Consider the following 18,995-nt stretch of genomic DNA (forward strand, 5'->3'; position numbering starts at 1 on the left):
ATAAATAGGAGGGGGACCAACTTTTTACACAATCTGGTAGTGAAAGGACAATGGGGAGTGTTTTTAAACTAAAAGAGGGGAGATGTAGATTAGATGTTAGGAGGAATTTTTTTACTCAGAGGGCGGTGATGCCCTGGCACAGGCTGCCCAGAGAAGCTGTGGTGCCCCATCCCTGGAGGTGCTTAAGGTCAGGTTGGATGGGGCCCTGGGCAGCCTGAGCTGGTGGGGGGGCAGCCCTGCCCACGGCAGGGGATGGGGCTGGGTGGGCTTTAAGGTAACTTTCAACCCAAGCCATTCTGTGCTTCTGTGATTCTATGAAACATGGGGTAAAGCTAATGTATTTTCTTAATTTCTGAATTCTTTTATTCGGAAGTAGAAATCAGTTAAGCCAGTTTTTTCACACAGTTAAAATTATCATGTGGTTAAAATACTTAAAAGTTTATTTAACTTTTAATATTAATGTTTAGAAATTCTTGCTGTCAAATATATCACGTGATCATGTCTTTTAACTGACTTATCCATGTGTTACATTTTTATGGTGTATGTGTCCTACATATGAATAGAAGATATTGGTACTGCTAAGTCTAATAGTCAACAAGAGATTATTATTTCTTTATTCTTCTCCACAATGAATCTTTCATTTCTGTGACATCTCCAGTTTATCTAAGTTAACGTAAATATTAACAGCATAATTTTTGTGTTTTTTTACTTTTTTCATAAATCAGCAGCTTCCCATGATAGTTTTAGTTTAAGTAAAAGATAATTCTTGATTTTTGCTCATTAGTATCTGCTTTATCTTGCATTCTTAGGATAGACTTAAGGTAATAGTAGTAAAGCAGATGAACAGAAATCTAGAAGATAAAGTAAATATTCCTATAACTTTATCCCACATATGAGAAAAAAATCACTTGTCATGTATTTCTAAAAGCAGCAGCTAATTACCTTCATATGCTGATTCATTGAGAAATACCTTCTTGTTCACTGACAAAAAAATTAACCAAGTTCCAGTGGTTTGCTGAAATATGCATCATTTTACTTCAACAAAAACTAAGGGAAAATAGGAAGATTTTTCAGAGTGAAAGCATATAGTATGTAAAAAAGTCAAACAAATCTGAGAGAAAGTCTGATATAAGCATTTTGATGTTATCTGTCATGAAAGCATTACACAGAGGGTCAACTTGACATTGTAGACTATCTTAAGCATATATGGGCAACTACTTGTTCACGCACATTTCAAAGATAATATGCTCTTTTTCCAGTGAGTGCAGGAAGCATTGCGAAGTTAGATCCTTGGAGACAGTATGTCAGAGTGGGATGTTAGAGCTGATAGAACAGGTGGTGATTTGGAGTTTTACAAGTTTACTGTCTTCTTTCATATTTACTTAAAGGTACTCTGGAAACTATGGGATAGCAAGGTGAAAACAGTCTATTGCTACTCCAAACGCATCTTGAGGGGAAAAAATGTAATCAATTTTGAAGGATTATCATGTATAAAAGGCCAGGGTGTGACCCCTGGGAAAAAGAAGAGCTAGGATCCTATAATTTAATTTTCTACCTGAAAAGGAACAGAGTTTCAGACACAGAGCTCATTTGTGTTCTGCATACGAAATCTAGTGGACATTTGCATTGACAGTCACTCCTGAGGGCACTTCTTACTGTATTACATGTTCTGTGTTAGGGTTAGGCTTACATACCTATGACAGAAATTTGAAATTTTGGCCCTGCAATATGGAAATCAAAGACAGAAGTAAAATTTTTTGTGTCGTACAAAATCATTCTACTTCCAAGATATGTTTGCACTGTGTGTTTCTGGTTTTCAGTTTGATTACTTTTTTTTCCCCTCTCCCTCTCCCTTCCCTCCCGTTTTATGTATTCTGTTTTGGTCAATATACATAGGAATATACCTAGAAAAAATATATGTTAAGGAAGACATAACTATAACTGAGTGTGAAGCAGACAGAATTTTAAATTTAAAGATAGTCTGTGTTGGAGATTCTTACGCACTCAAGAAAGGGAGAGCTTCCTTCAGGCCCCAGCCTGCTGCTAGGCAGCCCCTCAGGGCAGACCAGGAGCTCGCAGGTCTAGATGGTGCAGTGCGGTTCAGTAGGAAAAGCCTCTAACGTTACCAGGATTCCTCAGTATCCCATGGTAAACCTAGCCTTCAAGTTACTGAGAAAGATTATTTTGTTTTAAATCTAACCACTTCTATTCTTAAAAGTAAAAAGGGAAATCCTTATTTTCCTGAAGTAAACATGAAATTGTGACAGTGTCAGAGTCCTGCTGGCTTCCAAATGTAAAGGTCCCAACAAATACTAATGTTAGGTGCTTTCCAGTCTTCGCTCAGATCCAATGAATCTCCAAACAATGTAGTCACTCAGTTCCCACCCCTCACTTAACACGTGGGTGGGCACCAGGGCAAGTAAGTTGCATCAAAATGTAAATTGAAAACACTGCTGACCTATTACAACAGAGTTTAGATTTAGGATTCTTTCTCATTTTCTCTCGTTGATGGCATATCTAGAAAAAATCCTCAAAAAAGAAACAAAGTAACGACAAAAATATGCCCATAAATAAAATGTTCATTCTGGACTTTCACAGTTGAAACACTTTTACCAGAATTTAATAGAGTCATAGAATGAATCATAGAATCATTAAGATTGGAAAGACCAGTGAGATCATCAAACATCAGCCTATGCCTGTGACTGCTTCAGACCATGTCACTGAGTGCAGCATCTACGTGTTTCTTGAACACCTCCAACGATGTTGACTCCACCACCTCCCTGAGCAGCCTGTTCCTATACGTATATATATATATTTAGCATGGTGATGGTTTCGAGAGGTATTCTTTAGATATAAACCATGTAAGTAAGATCTGAATATGATTAAGGGAATTCTCTTATCATTTTTTTCCAAAGGAAAAAAACAAAAACAGAAACCCTCTTCTAGCTCTTTACAGTTCAGTTGTCCAAATTGATAGTCACTGTATGTGCATCTCATACATGAAAGTTCTAGTCATATACTTCTAGTCATAATCTTCCCTAGCATTCTGTACATCTAACATTATTACAAGGAAAGCTTCTTATTCCAGATAAAGCAGCAAGTGTGAATTAAGTTTATATTAAAAGTGGTTAGATGGAGTGGCAGATGATTCAACAGTCATGAGGCAGATATTTCTTCTTCTTCAGGATACAGAGAAAGTCGCATATGTAAGAAAGTTTCATATAATAGGGATTCAAATTTTCATGTTCATTATGCTTCTATTACCTTAGCAGCACCTCTTCTCATTTTATTTGTTCATTTTAGTAACTAATTTTCATTTGTGTGCTTTTCCTCTGTCTTTGAACTGTATTTTGATTAATGTCATCTTAAGTAGTTGATGAAAACAAGAGACAACTTTTCTAAATATCTGGGGCCAAAATTCAGGCTCATCTATAATTAGACTAATTAAGGCATTGCTGAAATCATAGTTCTTTTCAATCTTGAAATTTGAAACTATTATTGTAGCAGTTGCAGGTTCCCTCCTCCCAGCAGAGGGAGATTTTGATCTTTTTTGGAAGTTGAGCTTTCCCATCAGACTCTTAAGAAAAAATGTTGTTTTGTATATTCCGCGAGAAATGGAATTTCTGCCAAACACACAGCTGTCATGGTTCTTTAATGGTCTCTTATTTATTTAATTGGCTATTCCACTTGGCTTCCAAAGTCATATATCCATGGGTTTGTTTTTTTTTTTCATTTCTGATGGCTCCGTTTTGCCTAATGTGTGTCTGCATAAATATGCATATAGATTCCTACTTATTTATTTATGTGCTAACAAGTAGAGAAAGGATAGCTGTCTGGATTGGGATTCAACTCTTTTAATGAAGCATGTGTCAGAAACTGGAAAGCTTCCTTAATAAATAAGGAGGATATCATCATTGTTCTTTGTGGCACGTTTAGAGCAGTCAGTGAAAGAATGTGTCTAAAAGCATAAATAGGCATGATAATCATCAATAGGCAACTGGAAAAAAAGACAAAACATGTCAAAGTTGTGATGTTCTATGTGATGAATTTCAGTTTGTTGAAACAGTAGATGTTTTTGTCATAGAACATACATTCATTTTAAAGTTTTGTTATTCTTTTTTATTTCCTTTACCTTGAAATTTTGTCCTTTTTCAAGGTTTGTTTTGGAGAACCATGTAGAAGAGCAAAAATTTACCCTATTTCATATTTGCATTTCAAGATGCATATACAAATTTCTTTTGATATGTTTTTTCTCATATATATGTATGTTTATATATGGTATTAAAAAAAAAAAACAAACAACACTGAGTTACATTCTAAGTACCAAGACAAGCACAGAAAATTTAGGAATTTGCAGAAAATGTCTTACGTTTGCAGCCTGAATTTATTATCCTGTTGTAGAATCTTTGCATATATCCTATATTATGTAAGATTTCTGATTTATCTGGTTGTTGGAAAAATAATAGGAAAAGAATGGGCTTAGTATTTGATATCCATTAGTCTTGTTTCCCTACAAAATGAAACTTATGCAATGTACTTCCACCTGTCAGCAGTTATAGATTATGTTTGGCAGAACACATCTGTATGAGTCACACCAGACTATATTTAGGGTACTGGGGAAAACTGAGGTTATGATTCTGTAGAAAATGTATTCACTGAAAACCGACATACACTAGTTCTGTTGTTTTTTGGCCAAATAGTTATAAGGAAACTATTGAGTATGTAGCTTTTTAACTTACTTGCTAGCCACCATTGAAACTGTAGTGAAAATGGGAATATTTGTATTATTTAATATTAATGAACCATAATTCCTGAACATTTCAAAAATATTGTTTTTTTTTTTTTTTTTTTCTGTAAAAGTTCCTTTGATATAGAAAGTGGACATTACATTTGGAGAATTAAAGCTCTTTGTTTACCCCAGCTGTAAAAAATTGCATAGACTGCTTCATTTTTTGTCAACATTGAGAAAATATGGTGTGATTTTTTTCAGTGCCTTTTTAAGTGTGTGACCTGTTCCGCTTAGCTATGTTTAGACTGCTTAATATGAAAATTAATGTGTGAGCATTTTGTTTTGTTTTGTTTTAAGATAAGAGTGTGTGAGCTTATTCAGGGTGAAAAGCTGGGAAGTGCGCAAAGCTAGCAGCAGTCAGAACAGTGAAAGCAAACAAGGACAAAACCAGAATGAACCTTGCAATTATGTCATTCTCCAAACCTGACTTCCATATCACAGCTCCCTTTCCTTGCCAAAATGTTATCAACTGTCAGGGTTCATAATTCGTGGGTTAGATTTTCAAACAGAATAGAGCAGGACAGGATTGTGTAGTGTCGGGTAGGGTAGGGTTCGTTGTCAGCTATCCGCTGACACCAGAGGGATGACAAGCCTTAACAGCCTGTGCTTGGGCTCCATAGCCCAGAGGGGATGTACTGTGCTGACACAGATCGTCTGTCCACTCAGCCCTGCTTGGTTTGAAGCAAGGTTAAAGCAGATCTACTAAGGAACGTGGCTGTGCCAAATAGAGCCTTCATAGAGTTTAAGAGCTGCCCTGTAAAGACCCACTTTCTAAATGTGATTGGAAGCAGTATAAAACCTCTTAGATTCCAAGCTGTGGTGCCAAGGTTGAAGGTCTTTAAAGAGGGAGAATGTAAAGCTGGTAAAAAATACTCCTCTTTTTCCCCATTTCTGCTTATTCTTTTCTGTGAAATGCTCTGATTTTTTTTTGAAAGAAAATGTTATTTAAAGTGATTTAAAGCCCTAAGGTAGAGAAAAAAATCTACAAATTATTTCTCATTCAAAAGGTTTATGTTAGCCAATTTTTTCCCTCTGTTGAGTCATTTTGTGTCTTTCTGCCATATCAATTACGTATTATATTACTGCAGATATTTTTATGTTAGACTGTCTACTTTCAGGTTACAGAAAGCTTTTACAGTCTTCAGGCTATGCAGCACCGTGTGCTGTATATTCTTTTTGCTTTGGTAAAACTTTAAACTAAGTGAGACATTTTTGCCATTTTAGAAAGTGCTATTAACAGTAGTGGTTAAAATACTAAAAATGTCAGTAGCGTTAAGTTGTGGCATGGCTTTAAACCCCGCCTCTGTTGATTGGTATGCATGTCATTCTCAGAATATTTTCACAAGGTGCCCTCTAAAATTGCCATTGTGGTTTTCATCATACCTTGAGTAAAGATGAGTGTTGTGACCTTACATGGAAAATTCTCAGCAGTCTGGAAGTCTTGTAATAAATAGTACATTAAGTGTACAGGAGAGGGCATTTTAGAATTAAAATAGCTCAATTCCTCATACGTGTTTTGTGTGCAAATGTTTTTTATAAAATGATTCCAAATTTGTACCCATGTGGGACAACACAGGTAAAAGGAGTTATTTCAACATAATCATTGCTTCCAGAGGCTCATCTGACCCATTTGATCCTTGTGCTTGCTGTTACTTTATAAAAGTATAAAAGTATACTTAATAAAGAGTAAAGTATACTTTATAACCCTTAGAAAGGTACTTAGTTGAAGAACAAACAGTATAAATTACAGTTCTTGACTTAAAGCTTACAATTTCATTTTTATTCATAGTATGTTGTTATTTCTTTTGTACCTGGTGAATCATAGCAACATATAAATCATATGTTGTGAAAATGAATTCTTCAGGGTTTTGTTTGGGAATCCTCAGGTGCCTGTTTCCAAGACAAAATTAGCCTTTTTGTTCCACTTTCGTGCGTGTTCCAAGTTGATTCTCTGCCATAGCTCAGTTTGTTTTAAAAAAAATAATGGCATGAAGAATTAGTATCAATCAAGCTAGGACAATAAGCCTGAATCTGTGTTTGCAGATAGTATTTTCATTGTGTCAGATGTTGTCGCATCATCAAATTGTCCAATTCCTTATATTGGTCTCAAGTGTGGTGTTTCCTTTCCTTCCCAGTTCCCTCACTTATGACTCTTTTTAATCTGTAAAATCAATGAGTTCTGTCCTACATATCTGACATAAAAAGCTGATATTACAGCACTGTTTCAGCAATGCAGTGAGTTTTTGGGTATTCAGAGGAAGTGGAAGAATGTGCCTTCTATAAAATAGCTTTGTGTTTCTTGTATATCCCAGCATTCCAGTTGCTTATCTCAAAACATCACATTTCAAATCCTGAATTGACTTTGTCTGTACTTTTGCCAGCCCAAGAGCTAAGATAACTGAATTTGGTTTGCACATCAGTTGTCATAGCTGGCTGCAATATATCCCGGAATCTGGCTGTCTAGGATTACCTTTAAAGAGAAAGGGTTTACATTTTTCTCATAAAGCCTTCATAACTTTATTCAGCTGTGAATGACACGTGAATTACTATCAGACCTGTCTGGTCTGTTGCAGAAACCATGCAAATTTCTTCTCTGAAAAAGTCAAGACCTAATCCTTCTTCATCAATGAATAGAAGGTCAGCTCCTAGCAAACAGAGTTTCTGGAAGACAGATACGAGTCTAATTTTATCATGACCACTTTTCTCTTCGACACTGTGCCCCACCATCCTCAGTCATTCCCACAACGAATGGGATAAGCCTGTGATGTCTAGCGGTTCCAGGACTGATAATTTTAGTGTGGCCAAAGAAATGATACATAATTTTTCAAATTATTTTAACTACCTGGTGTACACATTTTTAAATGAGCATCCATTTATGGATCAGAAGGATTTCCCCTTCTGTGAAGCTTACAAAGCTTAGCTGAATTGGGAACAAATTGTGTTGATTTTGTGCATGTCATAGCAGCCTTTTTATCTTACAACAATTTAAATAGTTTGCATATTGTAAGGATCTGTCCTGTTCTATAGAAAAAGGGACCAGGAAAAAAAAACACATCTATTTCATGTACATTTGTGCTTGTAATTACTGTTATATGGGCTAAAGCCCCTGAACCAAAACTAATAGCAGTTTGTTGATATGGGCTACAGAACAGTATGTGGCAAGACTTTGGGACATGGGCTACTATTAGGCATGTTTATTGAAATCACAATTATATGTAAGGAAAATATGAACGCTGTAAAACCTACCAGAAAACAAATGACAGACACAAACCTCCCATTTGCATGCTGTCACATATAATTCTGGTATTCAGTGGTAGCATTGCTGTGGGAAGGAAGAGGTGTGAGGCAGACTTCAGAATGGCCTGTGGGAGCTAAGCCATGGCTGGCCATTCTCTTCAGCTGCTCTGCCATCCTTCACAACTGTGCACACTGTTGCTCCTGTTGAGCTTATTTAGCTCAGAGATCCCTGTGTGCCCCATGAGCAACATTTGTGCCTTTTGGTGCCAGAAGAAAAACTCGTTACAACTGCATGGAAGAGCATTCTATGAAAGGCATAAAAGCTGAAAGAATAAAAATCCTGATTCGCTGTTTTTAGAAGGCTAATCAATCCTTACTCCTTCAGACAGGAAATGTCATTTGTTCCTGCTCTTTCTAGCTCTTTGGAGAAACAATTCTTAAAAGGGGTATTCACAGTTGTGCACAAAGTAGGTTTCATGAGCTCCCAGGCTGTATTATTTTTCGTGATCAGTATATTCACACAGCAGTGTAACTGCTTGGAGATACTGTATTTTACTGTCTTTCTCACATTCAGACAGGCTCTAGCTTGCCAGAGATACTTTATTTTGAATGAGCATATAACTAACAGATGTTTGGTTTTGGCTCCATGTCTACATTCTTTGAAAGCTGGAGAATTAAATTGCTGACATTCAGACAACACTAATTCACATATCCAGGGAGCCTAATTTGCCATCCCTGAGATCCTGGTGCTCATGGGTTTAAAAACCATTTCAGCGACACAATGTAAGAATAGGCTGGGGAGTTTCAATAGTACGCTCCTGCTAAACATAATCACATTTTATAAACATCTGCGTCATTACTGGTATGATTCATCTCTGAGCTGTATACAGCTGTGTTTCCAGTTTCAATTAACAGTCCCTTAATTGCATCTCCATCTCATGTTACTAATTTAGTTAATTTATTCATAATTAGGAGTATTCTATTTTCCACGAAGGTTTGTTGAGCTTCGAGCATTATTAAAAAAAAAAAAAAAGCAGGCTCTTTGCCGAGGGATTTTGATTCATACAATAGTCACATCAGAAAAGAAATGTCATTCACGTACCTAGAGAGGAAGGCAATGTGAAATGAGAAGTCTTAGGGAGGGTTTTGCTTTGTGACTGTGCTTGTGTCTCCTCATTTTTGCCTTTCTCCCTTCTGCCCCACATCTAATGTAATTACTTGCTGATTAGACTGAAACAACAGCTTCTAATATGTAAGAAGAAATGGTAACAAAAAAGATCTTACAAGAGCACTGGTATGTAGGAGATGTAAATCGCATTTTTGTCCTCTTATTGTATTTTAGAGTACAATGTATTTAAAAGGACCTGTATGATTAGGAACTGTGAAGTAACTGTAGATATGTGAGACACATTCAGGTGGGAAATAAGGAGTGTCTAAGCAATATTACTTATCAAAACAAGTGGCTTTTTAGAAAGTATCTTTTATATATCAGTACTGGAGTACTATTTGCAAAAACACAGAAACATGCCTTCTTGCAGTTGTCCATAGCCCAATGATGTTCTTCACTTACCGTTTCAGCTGAAATGGTTACCGCTCTCCAATACTTTGTGGATACAGATACTGTCTTCTCTGTTATCTTTATTTGTCCTGCTGGGATATTCATTCAAGGAAATGAGTTAAATATTAAGGAGTTGTAAGTATAAGCTGTGCTATTGAAAATAAGAATAAATAAATTCTGGTGTCCTTTGGCATGAAGAGTATTTGGAACCTCGTATGTTCCCAGTGAGAAGGTGAGCAGGACATGCAAAGTGCAGAATCCCTGTCTGGAGAGGAAGAGAGGAAGAAGTACAGGGAAGTCACCTCTTTAAAAAGCAAACTATTTGTTAGCTGAAATAAATATTGTTTCTGGAATGGACTATCACGTTGCTGTAATTCTAAACGCAAGGACCTGTAAGTTGTGCAGAAAACACTGAAATAGTCTGATCAATACATCTCAAGCAGAGCTGCAGGTTTTTAATGACAGCTGCTGAATCCCTTCTAGCTTAAAATCACAGTTCTCTGAAGCTTTTTCCTTTAATCTTCCCCGTTCTCCAATCTCCTTGATGCTCTTTTTAGTTTCTCTCATTGCTCTTTCTCCTTGAAGCGTTCTGTCTTTCTCTTCATACAAGCTTCTCCTTGTCTGTTGTACTATCTACAGTCATACCACTACTTCTTAAAAATAGGCTGGGAAGAAAGTAATTAAACAAGCAAATAGAGTACAAAACCAAAAATGCTATAACCTAGCATAAGGAAAGAAAGGATGGAGAGAGGCAGAGTAGAATCTAATGTGCAGATGAGGTAGGCTTTTAGTCAGGGCAGCTTTGCAAATCACAACTTTTTGTTGTCCCCAGGGTTCTCTTAAGAGCAGAGTTAGTGACAGATACGCTCAACTCTTAGCAAATTTCTAAGACTTCAGAGCAGACAATACCATGATTTTCTTTTCTTTTACTTGTCAAATATTAATGCCAGAAAGTAATCTTGTGAAGATAGTAAAAGTTAGAACCATTTCAACCTTTTAGCGGCATACTCTGTGTATTTAGCAAATAGAACGACAGTTGCAGTGCTAACCTTGCTGTATGAATTCCAGGCAGCCCCACCTCTTTTGATTAAAATGGTGATTAGGGTTAAAGGAGATTATCGCAATTTGCCAGAATCCCGTTGTATTGCAAGCTCAGGGTGGGGGAGAGTGATACAGAAAGATAGATTGTCAGGGGCTGATCAATCTACAAGCTTCTACAGATTTTTCCTACCTTTGTTATTTTCATGCATTCTCCAGATTTTGCAATGCAAGAAGGAAAATAGAGATATATATTCTGTACACACAAAAAAAGTAATTTTCCTCATCCAAGGAGAGAGGAGTCTTCAAAAGGGAGTACGAAGGCTTTTAAATTTTAGCATGTGAATGTCATACTCTGGAGGTTTGGTGCTTTCTTCTTTGTAGAAGGGCAATTCTACTTTGTACTTCAGATGGCAGGTTTAAACCCTGTGGAAGTCTATATTCATGTAAACCTATGTTAATTTGTATTTTAAAGAGCATTGCTGATGATTTGTTTGTTTCGAGAGATGCTTGAGCCATAAGTTAGAAATAAATATGATGTCCAGGTCCTGAATCATCTTCTTGTATAAATTAAGCATTTCAGATACCATTTGGAATTTAGATCATTAAAACCTGATTTTATTCCTTAAACCTTAGTTTTATGACATTATACATGGCTTTCCCATCCATTCTTTACCCAGAAGAGAACATAGTGCTTGCAGTATGGGAAAAATCGGGTTGATTTTCATCTTCTGCCTCCTTAATGGATAGAGAAGAAAATAAATACCTGTTGGGAAAATATTGCTACATTGTTGTGTATTTCATTTCTGTGTATTTAACCTCAGAGGGCAATTTTTTTTCTATGCTCACAGAGCTCCTGAGGGCCCTATAACAGAAAACATGCTATCATCGTTAGTGTTTGAGTTCAGCATTACTGTGCTCATGTTGCTCCTGCTTACAGAGTAAACCACTGAAGTGACTGGTTCCAAATTTCAGTCCTTAATGCCCCAATGATTTAGAGTCATAGAATCATTTGAGTTGCAAGGGACCCTTAAGTATCATCTAGTCCCACTCCCCTGCTGTAAACAGGGGCACCTACACCTAGATCAGGGCACTCAAGGCCCCATCCAGCCTGACCTTAAATGCCACCCAAGGATGGAGCATCCACCACTTCTCTGGATAACCTGTTCCAGTGCCTCACCAGTGCCATTTAAACATTGTGTATGCACATTTTAATAATTTTTGTGTCTTTTGCAATAAGTATTAGCCTTTCAACTATATTTCAATTAGTATTCTTTTTTTTTTTTCCTCATGAAGGGTAATTCCTAGAAAATTGTTCTCTGTTGCTAAGCAGTCAGAGTCACTCTTACATGTGACATTAACTGACTACTAAAGCCTGACCAAGAAAGAAAGAAGACCGTAAAAGACCAAGGAAGGGAGGGGGATAGTTTGGGCCACTTGAAGATCAAAGGTATTCCAGCCATGGAAAATCAATTTTCCTCTCTGATAGTCCGCTCACGTTTTCTCCTGAATGTAAGTTCAGGTAATGCTTGCCTTGCCTATCCTAGTCCCGTTTACTTCAGTGGAAGGCACATGCAAGTCAGCAAGATTTATCACCTTGTTTCCTGGTCACGTCAACCTGTTATCCTTCACTTGTGGAAAATCTTCAAAGGATCTTTGTCTGTAATACTGAATGAATAAATCTGTGCAGAGGTGAGAACCTAGATTTGTTTCTGAGGTTTTTGCCTGTGCTGTCCTCCCACCCTGAAGATTGTGTAAATCCCATTAAAATAGCAGCCTCAAACTACTTCAGCAGGTTCTCATTTGGTTTTTCTTTCTTCCTTTTTTTTTTAATTTGCAATATTCACATGCATAGGTGAACTTCTAGAATTTTAATTATTTCTGTTTCAGATGAGCTACAGAAATGCAAAAGGGTTTGGGGAGAGATTTAATTTTAGATAGCAGGTTAATTAACTGCATTTGTAAAAACTAGTGCAACTTTAATTAAATGTCTCTACATTAATTTAGTTATTTAATTGAAAATGTATTGGGATAGTCCTTACAATTTATAACTCTTCCTGCTTGAGGATTTTAAATGACAGATCATAATAATAATGAAAAAAAGAATGTATTTAAGGTTTTGCTAGATTTCTACCAGCTTTTCTCAAGTACTAGTAAGGAAGCTTTTTCTCCCAAACATTTGTTTAGTTCTATAGATTTTATGAAAGATAGATAACTGAAAACTCAACCTGTAGATTATGACTGAAGAAGTATTTTTCTCTTCTTGTATCTGCTGGGGCTTGTTTGCCTTTATCCCACTTGAACTTTTGTCCCTCTCACAATGTCATATCAACACTAACACTTAACTTGTACTACTAAAAAGCTGCCACTCACAAGGCTCTACAGGGTTGAGGTTTGTTGTGATGCTCAGGGAAAGCTGATTGAGCATGCTGCTGTTTTTATGAGAAGGGTAGGCTGTGGAGGGAGGAGGAGGTCCAGAGAGGAAGGCAGGGGCCCAACACAGTTTAATCCTTTTGTAGACATCCAGAGGCACCTGCACATTTCCATCACAGCATGCAACTCCTCTCCGGTTCCCTGCTCTGCTCTGAGAGATGTAGAGAGACAAAGAGAGGCTGGAGCATTGTATATATTGTGAGCAGGGTGTGCAGCTATTTAAATGAAATCTTGTATTGTGTAGCCACCTTCTCCCATGACCTGACACCATGAGAAAAGGTTAAGCAATGCTTTTCACCATTGGACTGTAACTACCTGAAGTAGAAATATGTAATAAATGTTATGCTTAATATTTGTATATAATTGTAGTTAAATCTGATCTACATTCCATTTCTGAACTTGTACTGATGACCTCAATCTTCCAGTGACAGCACTCAGAATTTCCAGTAGTATTTGTTTTTCTCTGACTGAAATTGTTTCCACTGCCCTACAGTTCCCTTACGATTGAAAAGTGAATTACATTGATACTTTGCCAAAGAGATGGCTTATAGTAATTTTCTTTTCCTTCTCAACACCGATTGTGCACATCAGTTGCATAAATGATAATTTGAAGCCTTTTTAGCACAGCTGGATATTTTTCATTGATTCCTTTCATCTGAGCATCATTCATTAGAGTTCCTTCATCTTTTTGTCTGCAGTGCATTTTATCTACAGAATACTGGGATTTGTAGAACAAAATAAAACAAAAAGTACAAGGACTTCAAGTCCTTTCAGTGTCATATTAGTCAGGTTATAAATTTGAAACAGAGCAAACAATCTCATTTGTTTGCCTTCCTTGAGGTGCGTATTTATCTTAATTTATTCCATACTGACAAAGGAACTTTAAGAAATTACAGCTGATCGTTTCAATCCTTGCTCTTCTGGTACCCATTAATGCTACCATTCCAAAAGTTCTTTTAAGTATATATTTATAAAAATATAGGATAGTGTTCAGGAAAGGCTCGGGTTTGTTTTTCAGCATATAAATGCACATTATGGTCTTTGTCCCACAACATCACCTTTTCCATGTGGTAACTATATATATATGCAGCACTTCCAGTCCTCTCCTGTTCAATTTTAGGAAAAAGCAAGTTTGCCATTATAACCAACACTACTTTGTCAGAAATGTTGTAACTAAATGTTTTGTATGAACTGAAAAGTTACTGTGAGAGAACAAATTAGCAGGTTTTTTTAATGTATAAATTTTAAAGTGTAAAGACATGAGTTTTGTTTTCCTGGTTTTGTTTTTGTTTACTGTTTATTGTGGGTTTTTTTTTATTAAGACTTTATTTTTATGTCCCAGGAAATATAACTGCATTTTCTTCTCAGCTTTGCTACTAAAAATACGAAAGTGATGTGTAATTATTTCACTTGTATAATATAAATATTTGACACAATAAAAGGAAGTTAGGTGAAATTAGGTACTCGCTGTTTAGGTATAAAAAATAAACTTTCTTGGAAGTGGTGTAGTGAAATTTTAACCAGTAGTCCAACTTTCAGTACGTCTTTTTTTCCAAACATCAAAGGAATAATTTAGCAGACTTCAATAAGAATGCTTCTAAGATGATCAACATCTCAGATCAACTTTTTACATTGGCAGTATTTCTTGATTGATTTCACCTGGTTAACTAATGGGAGTACTTGGCCAAATGATAGATTGGAAGTAAATGGTGGATAGTCTTCTAATACTTTTTCATTTTCTGCCATTGTAATGCTTTATTTGTGGTACAGTGTGTTGTTTTTTAGGTGGTTTGATTGCTATGTATTCTTAAATTGTTCGGGGACATTGTAAGAGTGATTTTCCATGAGGGTGTAGTGTAATATGTAAACCAGAAAACAGATAAACCAGGTTTATGAATTCAAGAGCCGTTTTTGTGAACTACAGGAAATTATACTAAATGAACCAAAATAACTTGTTAAACTCTGAAGAACTGAACAGCATCATTATGATCTCAACCTACTTGGCCAACTTATTAGATGGGTGGTGCTGTTGAGATGACGGTTGCTGTAGTTTCAATGTCTCTGATAGCTGATGTAATGTCTGCAGACTGTTAAAGCTATAAAATTACAAATCCAGAAACTGGTATTGATTGTGCTCCTTCTGAAAATACTGTGCACCTATATTGAAAGCTGTCTTCTCTAAGAGTTCATATTCAAATATATTTTGTATTACCTGATTGATATAGAACGTGTCTGTTTAGAAATAGTATTAGCATCTCTTTCAGTAATACTGCAGAGGGCTATACTTCTTTCGTACCATCAGTAGTATTTATCCTATGCCATTTCATAGTTACTCATTAGTTATTGTTGTAAACTTCATCTTTTATCTCCTCTGGAAATTTTTTGCTTAATGCCTATACAAGTTGATTCCAGCCATTCCACTTGTTCTTAAGCACAGAGCAAGATGTCCAGGTCTGGACATTTATTAAACTTCATTTTTAACATTTTGTTGAACTTCAGAAAGGTCAGGATTCAAGAAAGGCTTCCAATCTGCAGATTATTCTATAGCTACAGAGCACTGCTGGTGTCAAATAACTTTGTCTTTCTATAAGTATGAAGCAGATGTTCGGTTGCAATTAATTGTGATGTGTGTTTTGTTTTGCATTTAAAACAGTAATATTCAAGTCCGATTATTAGTAATGTACCTTGATTATTACAAAACTGTGTGGTTTCATGCTGATTTACGAAAGATTGTCTGATCAACAGGATTTTCTTTTCTCTATTTTCTGGTGCTTATTGCTATGCCATTCAATCTTTATAATTCTCATGGATTAATAGTAAGCACTTAACTGAATATTTATTCCCTTGTTCTTTATTTCCAAGATCATAATCGGGCCAACAGCCAGACGCAATACGATTTTATGAAGAGACATGTCTTGGTATCCTGAGGAATTTCATAGTGTATAAAATAGAGCTTTTAGAACAGGACTTCTCATGTTCCTAGTAATGCAGGGAAATCTGTAAACAGATCACACAATCTACATTTGTAGATATAAATAGTAGAATTCTTAAAGATTAACATACTTAGGATATAACTTTTTATACAGATACTATAGCAAATATGAATCAATAAGAGATGAAATGTTAGCTGCCAGTATAGAATTTGGGAAATGATTTCCCAATTAACATGAAAATATCATTTCTTTCACTGAACAATTTAAAGTGCTCATAATAACGATGGAGATCCAGCTGGCAAATTGGTTTTGCTGATATAAGAGTTGAGATTAGTAATGCACTTTCTCAAGGGAGCAATGTTTAAACTCCAAGTCCAAGATTTCACGTTAAAACTTTTACAACTAGAAAAAAAAAAGGCTACATTAAAATTGCACCCTTTGACAGACTAACATAAATTTGAAGACAGCCCTTACATTTCCAGTGTTTCTATCTTGATAGTAATGAAGACGTAAATGAGTGATTATACCTCTCTGGATATACCTGCAATCTGTAGCTTTAGATGATGTAGTCTTGTCTGTGGACTAAAAAAGTGTACAGTCAATGCTGCTGAATGTATATTTGATTTAAGACGGAAGAAGAAATTGGTTTTGGGGTGTATTAGTTCTTCAGAGATGAATTTGCTTAATCCTCCTTGACTCAGTGTAGGAAATCTGCAGCTGCATGTGAAAAAGGAAAAAATAAAAGTGACCATTTTAAGAATAATCACAAATTGTATTTTTCCTTTACCAAGTTCTGTACCCTTTTGGTACCTGATCCTACCAGTTGCTTTCTCATATGAGCAACATTAATAACACAAAATCTGTATTTCTGGCTTCTCAGCTGTTTATTTCCTTTTTCTCCTTGAGTGTTGTGATTGCTTTGGCTCAGACAAGACAAATGCTAAATTACAAGATAGTGTGATGGCGTGGGTAACTGAAACACACTGATAGAGTTACCATCCTTAGGGAAATGCCATGGAACACTCTACAGGGATGTATATTTCAAAATCAAATGCAACCCTCGTGTCCTTCTGGCTTCTTTTTCTAAGATGTATAGGCTAGGAAATTTTGTCCATGTGGTTTTCCTACACTTTTTACAGTCTCAGTATACACTGAGTCAGTTCCATAACTTGTCTATTGGCTTCTCACAAAGTTGTTTTGAAAGTTCGCTTTGAAATTTGTGGCTACCTTACAGCCTCATGTCAGCTACTACTGGCAACCCAGAACGATACAAATAAGCTGGTCAAAAGCAATTACAGATCATCAGAGCGGAATCTGGCCTCTGCAGCCAGAAAGCAGTTGCTGACACATAACTGTAGGCCAGCAGTACCATTCCAGCAGTGTGTAATCAAAGCACTTGTTTGTTCAGAGGAATGCTATTGCATGGTGGAGTTAGTGACTGAATAGGCTGTCTAAATAATGCCTTCTGTCTTAGGTTTGGTTGGCTAAGAGTGGGAAGATTATTTTTGTTGGTTTTTGTATTCTCATGACATTGTGGGAAGGCGATGGAGGTTGTGAAAGGACCTACCAGGGTACAAAAGAAAAGGCATAATAGGATCTGCGAAAGCAGAGAGAGAAAGTTCTAATGAGAGAAAGAGAAGAGAAAAGGAAAAACTTTTTTCAGTGTGGTTTTATTTTTATTTTTTTAAGGTACAAATGTAAGTCGAATTTTAAAGGTACATAACTACATGATAGTAAAAGACAAACAGAATAAGTAAAGAAATGGAGCTGGACCTCAAAAATGTCACTCACATTCATTTGGGGTTTCTTATAACTGCAATAAAATTTCATCTGCATAGTACTAACTCTGTCATCATTGATTCAAAATGGGCAAAGAAAAGCTAACACACTAGAAAAGAAAGGTTTCCAAATTAAATGACTACTTCCATGTTTTTGTTCCTGGATGTCTTCATTAAGTTAAAAAAAAATGAATATGGACACACACAAAAAAACAATAGCTAAGTCTTTTTATCATCCATTTGTAAACTTCTGCTTGTGAGTTAGTTATTTTTAACTTAAGTTACAGAAGATTCAGTGCTGCATGTAATTCCTTTGCATGTCTGTTTCAAGTGTGTAAGCTCCTTGCAGTGGTATATTGCAGTATATCTTTCAAATATGATTTTACTTTTTACAGTGATCTGGTTTCTTTTCTTTGAAATAATCTGTGAAGAAAAAGCTTGCAGAAGCTTATTTCTGTTTTACGATTTCTTTAGAAATCCCAGCCATCCTGATGTGTTAACCCTGTTTGTTGTCTGGACAATGGGGTTGCTCACCTAATTTTAATGGCATCTGTTTGATTTTGCGGTTAGATGATCCTGCAGAGACCTTCCATAATGGGCAAGTGACCTCTTCTATTGTCATGTAGTGGTGGAGTTTTTTTACTTCTGATAATCCCTGAGAACAAATTTCAATCTCAGAAGTGTTAATGCGGTTTTATATAAAGATATGGCATCTGATCTTGTAGAATTAAAACAAATAGCAACCAAGTTGAAGGCTTTACTGAAAGTGAAATCTAGTCCATCCTTGTTTTTTAAACTATATGCATGGTTTTAAGGTGTTCTTACATAGAATTTTAAAGAAATTTTATAGAAACAGTGAGAATCTTTCATAGAAACCACTCAAATTTTATGAGCTATAAGAATTAATGTACTTTTTTTTCTCTTGTGGAATCCTTTCTAGAACAAGTCCGTCATAATTAAGTCTTTCACAATTTCCCCGCCCCCCCCTCCCCCCCCCCCCCAAGAGAAAGCTCATTTGTTCCCTTTATTTGCCTAACTGGAAGGCCAAGTGACAAGTTGTCACTGGGATAACTGTAGCTTGTACGCTAGACATTCAGAAAGGGTTTCTGGCGTAGTAAATTTTTGTAATTGCCAATTAAACTGCCTGTCAGTATATTATATGGGACCTGTATACAGATGCTGCAAGTTCAGGTTTTGAGGCTAGCTTCAGACTGTGTTGGAAATCTTGT

At 36.2% G+C, this 18,995-nt stretch overlaps 1 protein-coding gene across 15 annotated transcripts in view; it reads left to right on the forward strand.

Moving 5' to 3' along the window:
• DMD (dystrophin) overlaps nt 1–18,995 on the forward strand; it is a 1,007,484-nt gene that overhangs the window by 852,400 nt on the left and 136,089 nt on the right. The window lies entirely within an intron of this gene.

The sequence above is a fragment of the Numida meleagris genome, chromosome 1 (assembly GCF_002078875.1).
Source record: "Numida meleagris isolate 19003 breed g44 Domestic line chromosome 1, NumMel1.0, whole genome shotgun sequence".
Classification (NCBI taxonomy): Eukaryota; Metazoa; Chordata; class Aves; order Galliformes; family Numididae; genus Numida; species Numida meleagris.